The 15,384-nt window shown below is 41.5% G+C and overlaps 1 pseudogene; it reads left to right on the top strand.

Moving 5' to 3' along the window:
* The first annotated feature begins 14,081 nt into the window (after positions 1-14,081).
* Positions 14,082-14,200, top strand: LOC135051670 (5S ribosomal RNA; annotated as a pseudogene).
* The last annotated feature ends 1,184 nt before the right edge of the window (positions 14,201-15,384 follow it).

The raw sequence follows: 15,384 nt of genomic DNA, 5'->3' as shown, positions 1-15,384 counted from the left end.
CAGCCGCTTCGTAAGCTGCGTCCTGTTTGCGGGAGCATGCACACCATACGATCCTATGGATCGCGGATACATGCACACCACGGGCATGCTTATTGTGAATAACAAGTTGTGTTTGCCCCAATTAGCCTTTAAACTGAAAAGGGACACATCAGTACGTATTTTTGACATGTCTCTTTACAATGGCCCTCAATCCGAGCTGATCGCTCGCTAGAGTGGATGGGGAAAGGGTAACGGCAGAGAGAGGTATACTGTAGATCCTGTGCACCGGCATTACATACTAAAGCCTGATACCAAAATTATTTTTTCAGGCGGTGTAGTGTGTTGGTACTCACACCTCCCAAAAAAATGTAATAGACCCAAATTACTGTCCTTAATGTATGAGGAGAGTATAGGCATAAAAAAAAAACATATTTAATAATACATATTGCATATACAATTCTAAATGAAAACACACATGGCAATGTGTAAAGTGGCAACAGTGCAGGTATACTTTAGTCCAAAAGCAGGGTCTTTCACCGTCTAGTGGTACTGCGGTAGGGTTAGCTTTAAGTAAAGCAAAAGAAGGTCCTTGGCTGGAGAGCACGGCACCACCACAGGTAGTATAAAAGCCTGTTCGCACTGGCTCCTGCTGGCAGGGCAAGGAAACAGGTCTCAGATGGGGAATGGCTGCCAGCGATGAGTGAAAGGAGAGACGGCCACTGAGGAAGGAGCAGGTCCTGCAGGACACGCAGCGAGTCAGAGTCCTGTGTGCGCCCCAGCCAATAGCATTTCAGTAGTGACTGAGGCGTACACAGGTCTCTGACTCACAGCGCTTCCTGCAGGACCCGCTCATTTTTAAAACGTGAGTCCCACGAGCGCTGTAGCGCGTATTTTGCAATCACTGAGCACACACTAAAATACCCACACCCACTCCCCAGCACACACTAATATACTCAACCCCCTCCCCAGCACACAATAATATACTCACCCCCCTCCCCAGCACACACTAATATACTCACCTCCCCTCCCCAGCACACACTAATATACTCACCCCCCTCCCCAGCACACACTAATATACTCACCCCCCTCCCCAACACACACTAATATACTCACCCCCCCTCCCCAGCACACACTAATATACTCACCCACCCTCCCCAGCACACACTAATATACTCACCCCCCTCCCCAGCACACACTAATATACTCACCCCTCACAGCACACACTAATATACTCACCCCCCAGCACACACTAATATACTCACCACCCCTCCTTAGCACACACTAATTTACTCACCCCCCCTCCCCAGCACACACTATTATACCCCTCCCCCGTGGGTCAGCTGCAGAATGTACCTGAATCACTGCTCCTTGGTATGGGATGGCTGGCTGGCTGCTGGATCTTTTGGGCTGCTGCTCCTCAGGTTTGAACGATCCTCCAGTGCAGTCACATGTTGTGCACCACCTTCCTGTTCCTGCCTAATCAGGAAGCAGGCTTAGCAGAGCATCGGGAGGTGGATGCCCGGCTTTGCTATGAGGACAAATGAAAAATTAAAAGTGCCCAGGCCCAAAAAATAACAATGATGGGAGGGGAGAGAAGGGGGATAGGGGAGGGAGTGGGCAGCTGCTGAAGACTGCTGTGTCGAAAGGGGCGGGGCAACGCTGCTGCCTGTGTTATCTATCTTGACAGTAGGTGTGGGGAGGAGCCGGGAGTAAAGGGAAGGGGGGAGGGCCCTGATACCAGATCAGCTTCTGATTATGCTGCCGGCGCCGCTGCTGCTGTCATACATCAGTGTGAAAGGAGCGGGCTACGGCGGCTGGTAGCAAGTAGTAATAGTAGAGCAGGGAAAGCGCCTCATGAGTCCGGCGCCTGCCTGCTTTGCAAGCTTTGCTGAGTGGGTAGCGCCGGCACTAACTGTAGGTTTGGATTGGTAATATATTTATCAGTACCATGAACAACAGCACAGGAACACTTCTATACTGAATGAAATTCTTAGTACCGTACTTAGAATATTCTAATTCTGTATCTATGGACAACTGCATGGAATAATGTTCTTATACAGTATCGATTGTAATTCTTGATACATATGACATTGTTATTCTGAATCTATAGACAATTACAAATGGATATTTTTCTAGCTTTAAATGCTAGAAATAATTATAGAATATGGCTATAGAAGTCTACATTACACTTACAGTAAAAAATAAACAACCTTTCTGTGTGATAGTAAAACTTTCTTCTATTCGTAATTCATGGTACTTTGTCTTCAGTGTAATGTTTGGCACAAAACAAAGACAAATATTTGAATTTAAAACAACTATACTTGTGCATATTAATTCAGTTACTTCTTACGGGTGTTTTCTCCAAATGAAACAAACCTAAAGTAGGCTACCAACAACTGAAGTTCTTCTTACAGTGAGGTGTACCCAGGATGTGATCTAGAGACTTATGCAGGGGTAATACAGGACTACTATGTTTGTTTCCATCTTGTATATGCATATATATATATATATATATATATATATACACTGTAGTCCTTATTTTAATGTATCCCATTTTTCACTTATGCATCTGCTTCCTTGCATTGTGTGCTGCTACTCAGCTGTCATTTAGTATTTCTTTCTATCTGTTAACCTATTCAACTGTAATGCTGTCTTATTTCCACATTGACTGCTTTTTAATTCCAGAAACCACTATATTATTTCCTTCTGACCCCTTTCTCATCCATTGGTAGCTGAAAAAATGAGACCAATATAGTAGCTGGATAAAAAGTAAAATAAACAGAGCTGGTAATAGCACTAGACTGTAACCCTCCTCTTGCCAGAGTTGTCCCCCCCCCCCCACATACACACACACACCTTAATAATCACCATAGAAAGTGTGTGTGAGGATGGTGGAGTGGGGTATCCTCTCCTCCTGTAAATATTACACTTGGTTATGACATCATAGTGAAGTGTCACTATGACATCATAGTGAAGTGTCAGTGAGCTGTTGCCTGCTCCTTTTCATGTCTGCATTATAAAATTTGTATTAGCAACATTACGTGTTTTAGGCACTCCATACATTTGGCGTGCTAACCAACCACCTATTTCACTTAGTGGTAGTCCATCGTTTTACTGGGGATGCATTTAGCATCCCAGCTGTTGGGATGCCGTCGGTCTTGTGACTGATGCCAGAATCCCAACACCATTTAGGAGAACAGCGCCAGATCACTGACAGCCAACATCTCGAAGGTGAGTATCAGGGTACAGGTTAGGATTAGGGCCCGGGAGTTAGGGCTAGGCAACATGAGGTGTTAGGTTTAGCCACTAACTGGGGTTAGCCCTAGCTGCTACCCCCCAAAGGTCAGCTGTAGCCCACACCCCCAGGGAGTTAGCCCTAACCACCACCTCCCGAGGATTAGGGTTAGGGTAGGAGACAGGGGTGGGGGGATGTTATGCCATGTACATAACATTTTCTAATGCAGGTTCAGCTAAGTAACACTGTTCTTTAACAAAACAATTTTGTAAACTAAATTTTTAGTTAGTCTCCAACATCCCTGCATAAATATTCACAATATTGAGGCAACAGTTTCTGTTTTCAGGAAGTTAGCTTGCTTTTATTACTTGTTCAAATACAAAAGTAATTTAAAAATACATTCTGTTGTGACATTATTACAGACATTTCCACTTTTAATTTTCTTTTCGGCATGGCCTTCACAAATGCTATCAAAAGCATGAAACACTGACATTCAGAGGAAGACAAAATTTGCCAAAACATTTTGCTTATCTCTCTGCTCCTTCCCAATCTTGACAGGTTTAGCCCTTATCATCAACTTTATTATTTAGCTATTCTCAAAAACATCTGGAAAGAGTTTTAAATAGTAACTAATTTGAAATTTAATAAACATTGAAAGAATTGCATTTTGTTTCTACACAATGTAAAACAGATATACCCCAAAATGTATATTTTGACTTAATAGACAAATAGATAATTTAATTTAAAAACACTTCACTCACATACTTGAATTGCTAAGAAATTTAGAAAAAAAGATATTTCTTCCTGTTATTGACAGAATTGCATTTGAGTTTCACAGCTAGAAAGATTTCTCCTTGTACATTTAGGGCACAATTAGCTTAATTAAAATGATCTCATATCCTAAATTTACTTGTGCCCTTCAAACACTTTCCTTGACTTCACAGTGCATTAAGACATTGTTGAATTAGTAAAATAATTTCTCACTTTATTTGGCGTTAGAACATATGCATAGGCATAACAGGACAATTTTACTATTGATTCTTCTGTCTTCAACCTTTAATATTTTGAGCCTGATACAGGGTTAGAACTAAATTGGCTGTGCCTTGCTCAAACATAGAATAATTGACTATATTTAGGTTCCAGTCAGGTTGCTGACATCCAGAATATCGACAGGTAAAGGATGTCGACAGGTGACAGTGTGTACATTTTTTAAATGTCAACATTGCTAATGTCAGCACAGTCCCAATGTCAACACATGCAGTTTGGGTTAGATTACAATTAAGGCTTTCGTTAGGCTGCAATTAGGCTCAAGGTTAGGGCTAGGCAGCAATTAAGGTTAGGTTTAGGGTGTAATTAGGGCTAGTGTTAGTTTTAGGCTAAAATATCTGTGTTGACATGGTGACTGTTAACATTCACAATGTAGACATTTTAAATATGTCAACATTATATCAGTATCGATAGTGTGGATGTTGACATCTCATCTATTGACATTCTGTACATCTTGACATTCAGAACATGTCGACATTATGGTGTTGAATACTGAATGTCGGCATTCTGCATGTTGATATATAATACAACACCCATGTATTTGTCCGGGTTGGGTACAATATGTTGACAGTCATAATGTTGACATGAGAATGTCAACATGGTGATAATGTTGATCTAAGAATGAAGACATTGTCATCATGTCAACATTCATCATATAAACTGTGCTGAAATGTTAACACATTAGAATATTGACATATCATCCATGAGACCCAGAAGTCCCTTAGCTTTTCCTAGTGGCTGCAGTGGCTCCAGCGGCACCTTCTAGGTCTTAGAGGTCATGTGACCATCACTTCTTGGTCAAATCTCTGATACTTCAGCTGTCTACCCTATCCCTATTCCCTACTCCCCACCCTTAACCATCCTTCTAGTGTCTATCCCTAACCTCCCCTCCTATACCCTGAAGCCAAACCCTAATCTTCCACCATGGTTTGTCAAAGCAGCCAATCATCAATGGCTTTGCCTATAGTGTTAAAATTGCAACAGAAATAAATGGTGAACAAGCCTGGTTTATCATTTATTCCTATTGCTGCTTTAAAACAATCAGTTAAAGCTGTTGTTGATTGGTGCCTTTGATTAACTGACAGTAAATCTAAACTAAAGCCTTCTGAAAAAACAAGGTATAATTTGTGTATTGAATAAAAATATCAGTGATATTGATGTTGGAAAGGGCATGGACAAACACTGATATATGGACTCAGAATACGGGTGAGAAAAATATTAGCAGCTAAGATATTAATGAACTTACATCGAAGTTACCTAAAACCAGTGGGGCTTCCTCACACACAGTGTTCATTAAGGGCTGGTGAGAATTCCTTTTGTACTTGTTTTGGGCACAAATTTTATGTTGATTACTGTTACATGGCCTGGTGCCACACTCTATACAGATATAGCTATAGCGATTATCCATGAGTGTGACTAGATTGCCGTGAAAAGCGTACCTGCAAACGGGCCCATGCGGATAGTTGCATAGTTGCGAGTGTGACTATTCGCACCTGATCGTGGGTTAACACTGCCACAATGCATGTTCTTTGGTCATTCTGGTCAGTGCACTGATTGAGCACTCAGATCCACGCACACAACAGACTGATGTACTATAGTAAAAATGCAGTCAGAACTCTAAAAACTGGAGTTATTGGATGTTTGCCCACATTCCTCATATACAAAAATCTCCAGAAAGTAAAACTTTCTGGAGCTTGTACCAGGTAGGAAACACCATATACAGATGGAATTTCCTTTGGGGTCTTTTTGCATTGTTCCCTGAGAGGGATCCAGTACAATCCCTCCCATGTCATAAAACCAAAGTCCTATCATCACAAAGGACAGCTCTTTTGGAAGTGTGATTTTAATTGTATTTTGTACATGCATACTAGCATTAGTAACACAATTATGCATGCATGCATAGCACAATCAGTTTCAGGATGTACTGCATAAATGCGATGCGTAATACATTACATCTTGCCCTAAGTAAGGGAAGCGGATGACACTAGACTACTTTCCATCCCTTATGCTACATGTTGGGGTTAAAACTCTAGCCAATTATATTATATAGCACTGCTTTTGTGGTCATGATTTGAGCTGCTGGATAAAGGGGGGTGGGGGGGGTGTTTGGCAGCTGGAACCCCCATGTATTCCCCTATGATATGTTTCATATTATTAGCACTATTTCCTTAATCACTAATTTATTACTATAATTAAGCACTATTTTTACTTGCATTAAAGTAAACATGTGAAGTTTTGTTGTAAAGAAATGAATACACATGATATTTATCCTACAGAAGTAAAATATGAAATCAATGTCAGATAAACATCTGAGTTAAAGTTTTGGAATCTCTCGCAGACTTTAATTAAGTGAAAATGATCACTAGTATGACATTCAGTTGTCAGACAGAATAAATAAAAAATCTGGAGGGCAAATAACTTTAAAGGATATCCGTGCTATTTAGCTCAAAGCTTTAAGACCTTCCTTGCTTATCACTTTCCTTCATAACATTGACTTTGATTGTATCAATAATTCTTGAAATGTGATTAAGTTTCTGCTAACGTTCATGAAATGTGATAGTAATATTCCTAATTTATTTTAGTAGCTTGAGCCTACTGTGATCAAAATAATTACTTTGATGCCAGTGGCTTAACTTAAAAAGAATGCAACACTTAACCCTGTAAATGGTACAGCACACATGGACAAATAAACGCTTAATTATTATTTAAAATGTGCTTATTTTCCTGTTGTTTTGCTATTCACTGTTGAAAGTACAGTTTAGTGAAAGTTACTTGTCTAGAAGACAAGTTTAAATTAAAACAATTTTATTATTTGTAAACTGTTAGCAATTTTTTATGCACATTTAGAATATAGTAATTTTAAAGCTAATACCACAGCCTATGTTAGTCGGAATGCTGTCAATTTACCAACATTTAAAATCCCGACGGTCAAAATACCGAAAACCATTGACCGACGGTCAAAATCCGGACAAGGTCAAAATCCTGACATGGTCAAAATACTGACATTTAAAATACCAACAAGGTCATAATACCAACAATTAAAATGTTGATAGGTCAAAAAGTCGACATTCATTTTTCATGATTTTTTCATTGAAACCAACTTGTTCATACTTTACCGTCCCAGTGGACTTGGAGGGGGAATATAATAGTGTGCTGAGTGCAGCGAGGCACCGTGCCCAAAGCATCGCGAGCGCAATGAGCCAAGCAAGGGGGGCAGTACACTTATATGGTGTCCATGTCAACCTATGTCGACATACACACCAAAAAATTGAAAAAAAAATGGTATTTTGACCTTGTCTGTATTTTAAATGTCGGTATTTTGACCTAGTCGGTATTTTGACCTTTGTTTATGTCCTCTGTAATTAGGCGCTGCGGATCCCTTGTGGCGATGATCTATCATATTCTGGGGGAATTTATCAAACTTTCTAAAGAGTGGAGATGTGGAAAATCTGCACATAGCAACTAATCAGCTTCTGGCTAGCATTTTTCAAGGACATGATAAGTGGAAGTTGATGGGTTGCTATGGGCCACTCTTTGATACATCTCCCCCTAAATCCCTCTGAACATTTTAATACACACCTTAAATTAACAGACAAGACAGGATATTAACTATAGTTTGGATATAAGCTGGGGTTTTACCACATTTTCTATACGTACCAAAGCCCCACCACAGGGTTTCCGATGCAGAGGGTAAAGCCAGCTATAACTGGCATTACCCTATAGAAGCACATGGGTCTCTTTCCACATCAGTGCTGTCAGAGGGATCTGACCGGATCCCTCCCAGCACAGCCCGTGGCCGCTGCGTCACTGTGCATGGGCAGATGAACTCCTGGGTCATACACCCAGAAGTCCAGGTACCGACGACCATCGCAAAGTTCAACTCTTATCAGGAGAGCTGCCCTTTGTGGTACTAATGACATATGTTAGTTCATATGTTATTAGTGCTGATGTGATGGGTGGCGGGATATAAAGCAAGAGGTTGATACATCCTGCCCATAGCCTACTATGGGTCTGATTCAGAGGCAGATGCAAACTGCATGTACTGTCGATGTTCAAAAAGTTAAGTTATTATTTGCAACTAAGCATGTGTTATACAATGAGTGCATGTACCAAGATGCTTTTGCAATCAGGACAAACGGTATCAGAAATCAAGCAGAAATGTTTTGGGCGTTACTGGGTGGGAACTGGGAGGTGGCTGGTGGTGAATGCAAAAAATGGTCCTTTTAGTGGGCATGTTCTGGGAGTGTCATGGGCATGTCAGTAAAGTGGCTGCATTACCAGGTGCATAGCTGCTTCCACAGTATCCATACTCGGGTGGAGAAACTGCACTTGCCATAGGACTGTTGTAAGCAGTACCGTAACTAGGCATTTTAGCGCTGTCTGCAAGAAACGGCATTAGCCCCCCCGTGCAAAACACGAGCAGTGCGCGGCGCAGACACGCGCACATTTTTAGGGGTGTGGCTTCATAGGAAAGGGGTGTGGCCACAAAATAATACCAATTCATACTACGGTGCACAGTAGTCTCCATTATTCAAATTACGCTGCACAGTAGCGCCACTACACCAAGTAGAGCCCCTTTTACACATTACGGTAGACAGTCCCCCTTTTACACAATACGGCAGACAGCGTCCCCTTTTTACACATTATGGTAGACAGCGTCCCCCTTTTTACACACATTATGGCAGACAGCGTCCCCCTTTTTACACATTACGGCAGACAGCGTTCCATTTTTACACATTACGGCAGACAGCGACCCCCTTTTTACACATTATGCCAGACAGCATCCCTTTTTATACAATACGGCAGACAGCGTCCCCTTTTCACACATTACGGCAGACAGCGTCTCCCTTTTTACACATTACGGCAGACAGCGTCCCCTTTTTACACATTACGGCAGACAGCGTCTCCCTTTTTACACATTACGGCAGACAGCATCCCCTTTTTGCACCTCCAGCAGCACTGTCCTGGCAGGCACCCATTCCCCCCATCCCGCACATGCTGATTGTTAGCCTAAGTAGTCAGTACTGCTGGAGGTGAGGCCAACAATCAGCATGTGGGGGGATGGGTGCCTGCCAGGACAGTGCTGCTGGAGGTGAGGCCAACACTCACAGGCACACTGTCAGTGATGTCTTGGTGTGGTAACTGATCATTCACCAAGTGCCGATTGCCTGCCCCCCCACCTGCTCCCTGGAAGGCACATACCACAGGGTCAGGCTCTGCCTGTTTGGATCGCGCCTCTCCTCTCTGTGTGGCCGCTGGGGAGCTGGCTGGAAGGGAAATCCAGTCCACGCGGTCCACACCACTATACGTGCTTAGCCTGTCCCACAGCAGCACAGCCCTCTCCGTCTCCCGGCCTCCGTGCGCTGCTGCCTGCTGGTCACATGCACACTGCAGGAGAAGGGAGGGGGGACTACTCTGGGAGTGAGCTGGCTCTGGTCCCAGTGGCAGCTGTCAAATCAGCGTGCGCTGACAGCCTGCTGGAGCCGGGCTGGCACAAATAAAAAAAAGAATCCTCTGCCGCTAAGTGTGTGACACAGCGCACTATACGCTCCCACCACAAGTGCGCTGTGTACAAGGCACACTTAGCACACACCAAGTTACGGCTCTGGGTGTAAGTGTTGTTGGTGCGCGTGATGATGTGCAGAGGGTGGCATATCAGTAATTACCGACGGTATTACAGCGTGCACAGTTGCTGAAAGTGCGCATCTCAGTGCTTGAACATTCAGATGCTTGCATGTACACCAGGGGAAAGCTAAAACTAACATACCCATGCAGAGGCATATCTAGAGAGGAGGAGACCAGTGTGCAGTCTGCGTGTGTGGGTCCCCTCCTCTCCCATGGCTGGCAGCGCCGCTGTTAGCTCTCTGAGCACTGAGACTATGGCACAGTGTCAGAGTCTACAGTGCATATGCAGGACTCCAAAAAAATGTCCGCCACTCAGTGCGCTAGCAGCGGCGTTGCCGGCTACGGGAGAGGAGGGTCCCACACATAGTCAATGATGGACGCCGGAAAGGTAAGTATAGAAGAAATGAGTGCAGTGTGTGCGGTGTGGGCCCCCTCTGGACCCAGGGGCCCATGTGCACCGCACACACTGCACCTATTATAGATACGCCACTGTATCCATATTATCACAGCCGCGACTAACAACAGCTGCAAATGTGGGCACAGCAGCGTCCATTTTTTAATCAAACCTTGTATTACTTACATACAGTAATTATGTACATCAAATCTGTGATAAATTATATTATATAAGCCCTTTTTAAATAAGAATACTGTATAAGCATGAAGGAGAGCTAACAGGATAAACAGACTAAAGTCAGCTGTCATCCGCGCTAGTGAGTAAATATATATAGGTCTTGACAGCAGGTTACATCAGATAACATATTTGACTCCTCTTAATAAGCTGTTGTTTTCCTGTCCTTCTGACAATGCTGTTTCTGCTTACATCCCTTTTGCCATTTTTACCCCATCAGTTACAGGCAGGTACTCATTAGTGTAACAGGAGGGCGAGGAAAGACAGCAAGGTATGTGTGAGAGAGACAATGAAAGAAAATGTCAACATTACAGCTTACATGCTTTCCCATTATAGCTATAAGGATGTTATTTATTTTCCCCCATTATTGTAATCAAAGGACGTGTGATCAAGAATAATGTAGACAGAAGATTACAGTAGTTTTATTTATTTTCTGTCTAACAGTAGAGAGCACAGAAATATAACCGTAAGTGCTGTACAAGCCTACTGTAGTGCACATGCCAGGGTAATGCTTACTGAAGAAGTGATGCCTATGTACTGTACTGTAGTGTGATGTTAGGACAATGTACTGTATACTGTGTACTCATGCATTCAGCATCACTTTTTCCTAATTAATCCTCTTTTATATCATCTTCATTACTTAGTGAAAATCATTTTTACTAATACTTTGTACTATCATGGAATTGATATTAATTTTACAAATACTGGAAAAATTTTAAATTATACACACATATTCTCAATTTGTGTGCAAAAAGTTATATGGACCATTCATTTTTTCTTCTATTTAACTGATGATTTCCCCCCCCTAGAAAACAGCTCAGAAATTGAATATTTTTTATTACTTAATAAAGTTTAGAAAGTATTTTAAATAAAATATAAAAATATTTTATTTAAAAATATATATGTAGGCCCCATTATAAACACACACACACACACACACACACACACACACACACACACACACACACACGCGCGCGACACCCCCCTGGTCTCAGTAGCCCACACAGCCCCTTAGAAGAAAACAAAAAAAAAAACATGTTTTATAACCCCCCAAACCCTCATATACCCTGTGACCAAGGACCAAGGGTAACGGACCCCCCGTGAACAGGATAATGGACTCCTGGCTTTGGTAGCATCACATGCGACCATGCCAGTTAAGTGGTTAAAAATGATGATCATTGATCATTTTCTATACATCTTTTTAATTCAGATTGTAAGATAATTAAAAAGTATACAATTACTACATTTGGCATCAATAATTATTACAGGAACTTACTGTATTAGCAGAGTAGTGACCTATAACACCAGTAGAAGAAATAGGAATAGCTGTAATAAAATACTTCCTCTCTCTCTCTCTCTCTCTCTCTCTCTTTCTCTCCCTCCCCAAGCCTACTTACTGCTAATGCAATAATTATAGAAGGCAGTATATGTGGTTGGCATCACTGAAATTATTTATATAGTGCACACATATTTTGCAGTGTTTCACAGAGAAAATTCAGCCACTCACATCAGTCCCTGGCCTGCCCCAGTAGAGAGTACAATCTGAGAGGGTGATTCAGATGTGATCACTGCTGTGTGTTTTCGCACAGCGGACAATCAGCAATAGACTGCACATGCATATGCACCGCAATACGGAGGTGCGTCGCCAAACAACAGGCCTTGCCAACCAGCGACAGGATGGTGCGAATATTCCAATAGCATGGGCGTTCGTAAGGTGATTGTCAGAAAGAGGTGATTTGTGGGTGGTAGCTGACTGTTTACTGGGAGTGTCTGGAAAAATGCAGGCATACCCAAGCATTTTCAGTGAGGGTGTCTGACGTCGGCTCCGGCCCCGTTCAGTCTATTCTCATCGCACTGTAGGAGTAAATCCTGGGTTGTGCACAGACTGCACACACTGGATTTTTGCAGCTCAGCTTACACATGTGGTCACACACTTGCTTGGGTGAATTTACACTCCCCTTGGGCGGCGACTTTCTGAACGCAGGTCAGCAAAGTTAGCAGCCCAGTGATCAGGTCTGAATTACCCCATATATTCCCTATTAAATGCACACACACAAAAAATTGTTGTTGAGAGCCAATTAACCTACTGTACCAGTATATTTTTGGATTCTGGGAGGAAACCATATAACCTGGAGGAAACGCACACAAGCACAAGGAGACTATATTCCACACAGTTGGGGCCATGGTGGGAAGCAAATCAAAGATCTCGGTGCTGTGAAGCAGTAATGCTAATCATTAAAAAACCCATGAAACACCTTCTAAAATACTGATCATTCCATGTGAGAAGTGATTGACAGAGGGAGAAATTTCAAATATTATCCCAATATTTGAAGAAATATCACTAATTATGCTCAGTGTCAGACTGGGGCATGAAGGGCCCACCGGGGGATGCTGTTGTAGGGGCCCATACTTAAGGGTGTGGCCACACTCCAGTGGGGCATGGCCAGCCACCACAGAGGTTTGTATAACCATCATTACAGAGTACATGTTCTGTGCCCCTTGGTAAATATATAATAAACAATATTCTTGTGAAGTATAATGCAACACATGAATAATGCATAATTGAAGTACACTAGGATAGAGTCTGGAACCTGATCCCAAGAAGAGGAGAAGGGCCTACAGGCAGTAGGGCCCACCGGTGGTTTCCTCTGTTCCCCTGTGGGCCAGTCCGGCCCTGATTATGCTAAACTACATACAATGGTTCCAAAATATAAAGCACTTCCTGCACATTCAGGATAATTCAACTTTCAAATGATAGAGCAATATGCATTAGTTCACCAGTGGGCACTGCCATTCTCATACAAAGATGAGGACGGATAATATTTTCTCTTTTTTTTTGTCTATTTTTGTAAAGGTGCATTAAGATTTATTTGCTCTCCTTTCTGCTCTGGGCAAGCAGCCCATCCCTATAGTTTTTTTTGTCTTAATAGAAAAATAGTATAATGTTTCTGATGTCTGTATATACAGGATGATTCTGTTCTAATTCTATACTTTTCTTATTAATTATGTACAGTTCTATACATATTGTTATATTTTCAACTTACTGTAAGAAGACCATTTTATTGGTCTCTCATTTTGCTAGCACTAAATGATTCTGTGTATCCTATATCTTATTGATGTGCCTCTATCATCTTCAATTTGCATGGATAGTGTTTGGAAGCCATAGACTGGAACTGTCCTCTTATTGGGGAAGTTATTGGGTGACATGCAGCAACCCTAAAAATGCAGCCAAACCTCCAAAAATGCTGTTTCTGAGGTTTGGCTGCTAACCGCATATACACCAAACAGCAGAATAAAATACATACTGGGGCATGGATGCAGTGGGCAACGCAATCTGAAGATCGCGTTGCCCTATATAAGCATATGGGCTTCTTTCCATGATTCCCCAATAGAGGGATCCAATCGAATCCCTCCCAGTACCCCCTGCGATTCATGCGTCACTTAACGAATGTGTAGAAGTACTAGGGATGGCCATTTTAGGTTAACCATTGATGGTCAACATCAATGGTAATATTGATGGTTAACCTTGATGGTGTAAAAACCGTCTGCAAGGGAACCATTGATTGTATTTACAACCATACCACACTGGAAATTCCCAATCTCATTTGATCTTGAAAGCTAAGCAGTATTGGGCCTGATTAGTACTTGGATGGGTGAGCTCCTGAGAATACCAGGTGTTGTAATCTTCTTGTCTTTTGCCTTGTATCTGATGCTATATACCTGCTGGCATATCACTAATAGTGCTAAACCTAGCACCTTGTGACCTGTCATTCAAATCCTGCTTTTTGCACTGTTGACTCTTGTGACATATGTAGGAGCTATGATTGTCAATTTTATATGCAGTAGACATATTCTGTAATTTACAGCCATATATGTAGCACATCCCCCTTTTTTGTGGACTCCTATATGGTGATTTCACTTAAAATTACTTGTAAATAATTTTGTGGTGACCAGTGCCTCTTCTTTGGCTCTCTTTGACTTATCATATAGCATATATTTTTGCAAGTGCTTATTTGATTTTATATGTGATCATATTTGCTCTGTCTGGGCTCCAATCATTTTTAGAATATATCAATAAATATTACATTTTAGACAGATCCACTGCATTGCGATCACAATTCTCTGTTGAATAGTGTCCAGAGTCCTTTCTTGGTCTACCTATTATAATTCCTATGTCTACTATTGATACCACTATGAATGCTACCACTTCTATTAGGACTACTCAAACTGCTATCACCACTTATGTCACTATTACAATTACTACTACAATTACAATTATTACTGTAAATACTATTACTACCACTATTTCTATTATTAATGCTACTACTGTTATCACTACTATTACTAATACAGCTATCATGAATCTACCAATGCTAATGTTACTACTACAAGTGCTATTGCCACTTCTACTACTATTACTAATACAACTACTACAGCTATTACAACTACTATTATTATTACTACTACCACTTCTAGTACTGCTAATACTACAATCACTACTCTTACTACTACTACTGGCACTAAAACTTCTATTACTAATACTGTAAAACAGTATGTGATTGGTATATTTATAGCTTAAAGTACATTCAACGTATTAACACCATTTTATTAAACAATTTTGAACAGTAAGTCTTCTCTGAGACCTTCAGTCACGATTCATTTATCATTGCTCCCAAAACATATGTCCTCAATTTATATGACTATTAATGATCAGTTTGCTGCTAGGGCACTTCCCAGATACTTTAGTGCTTTTTTGGAAATTTCACTGTAGGATATTGTTGGCATTCAAGTCTGTATTCTACTATTGCTTTTTAGTTAAGAATAAATTATCTGTTGCTCATCTTGGATGGATGAAGATGAGTAGATTGAG

Source organism: Pseudophryne corroboree, chromosome 2, assembly GCF_028390025.1.
Source record: "Pseudophryne corroboree isolate aPseCor3 chromosome 2, aPseCor3.hap2, whole genome shotgun sequence".
NCBI classification, from domain to species: domain Eukaryota; kingdom Metazoa; phylum Chordata; class Amphibia; order Anura; family Myobatrachidae; genus Pseudophryne; species Pseudophryne corroboree.
The sequence above is the reverse complement of the archived record's forward strand: the minus strand, read 5'-3'. Positions and strand labels throughout refer to the sequence as shown.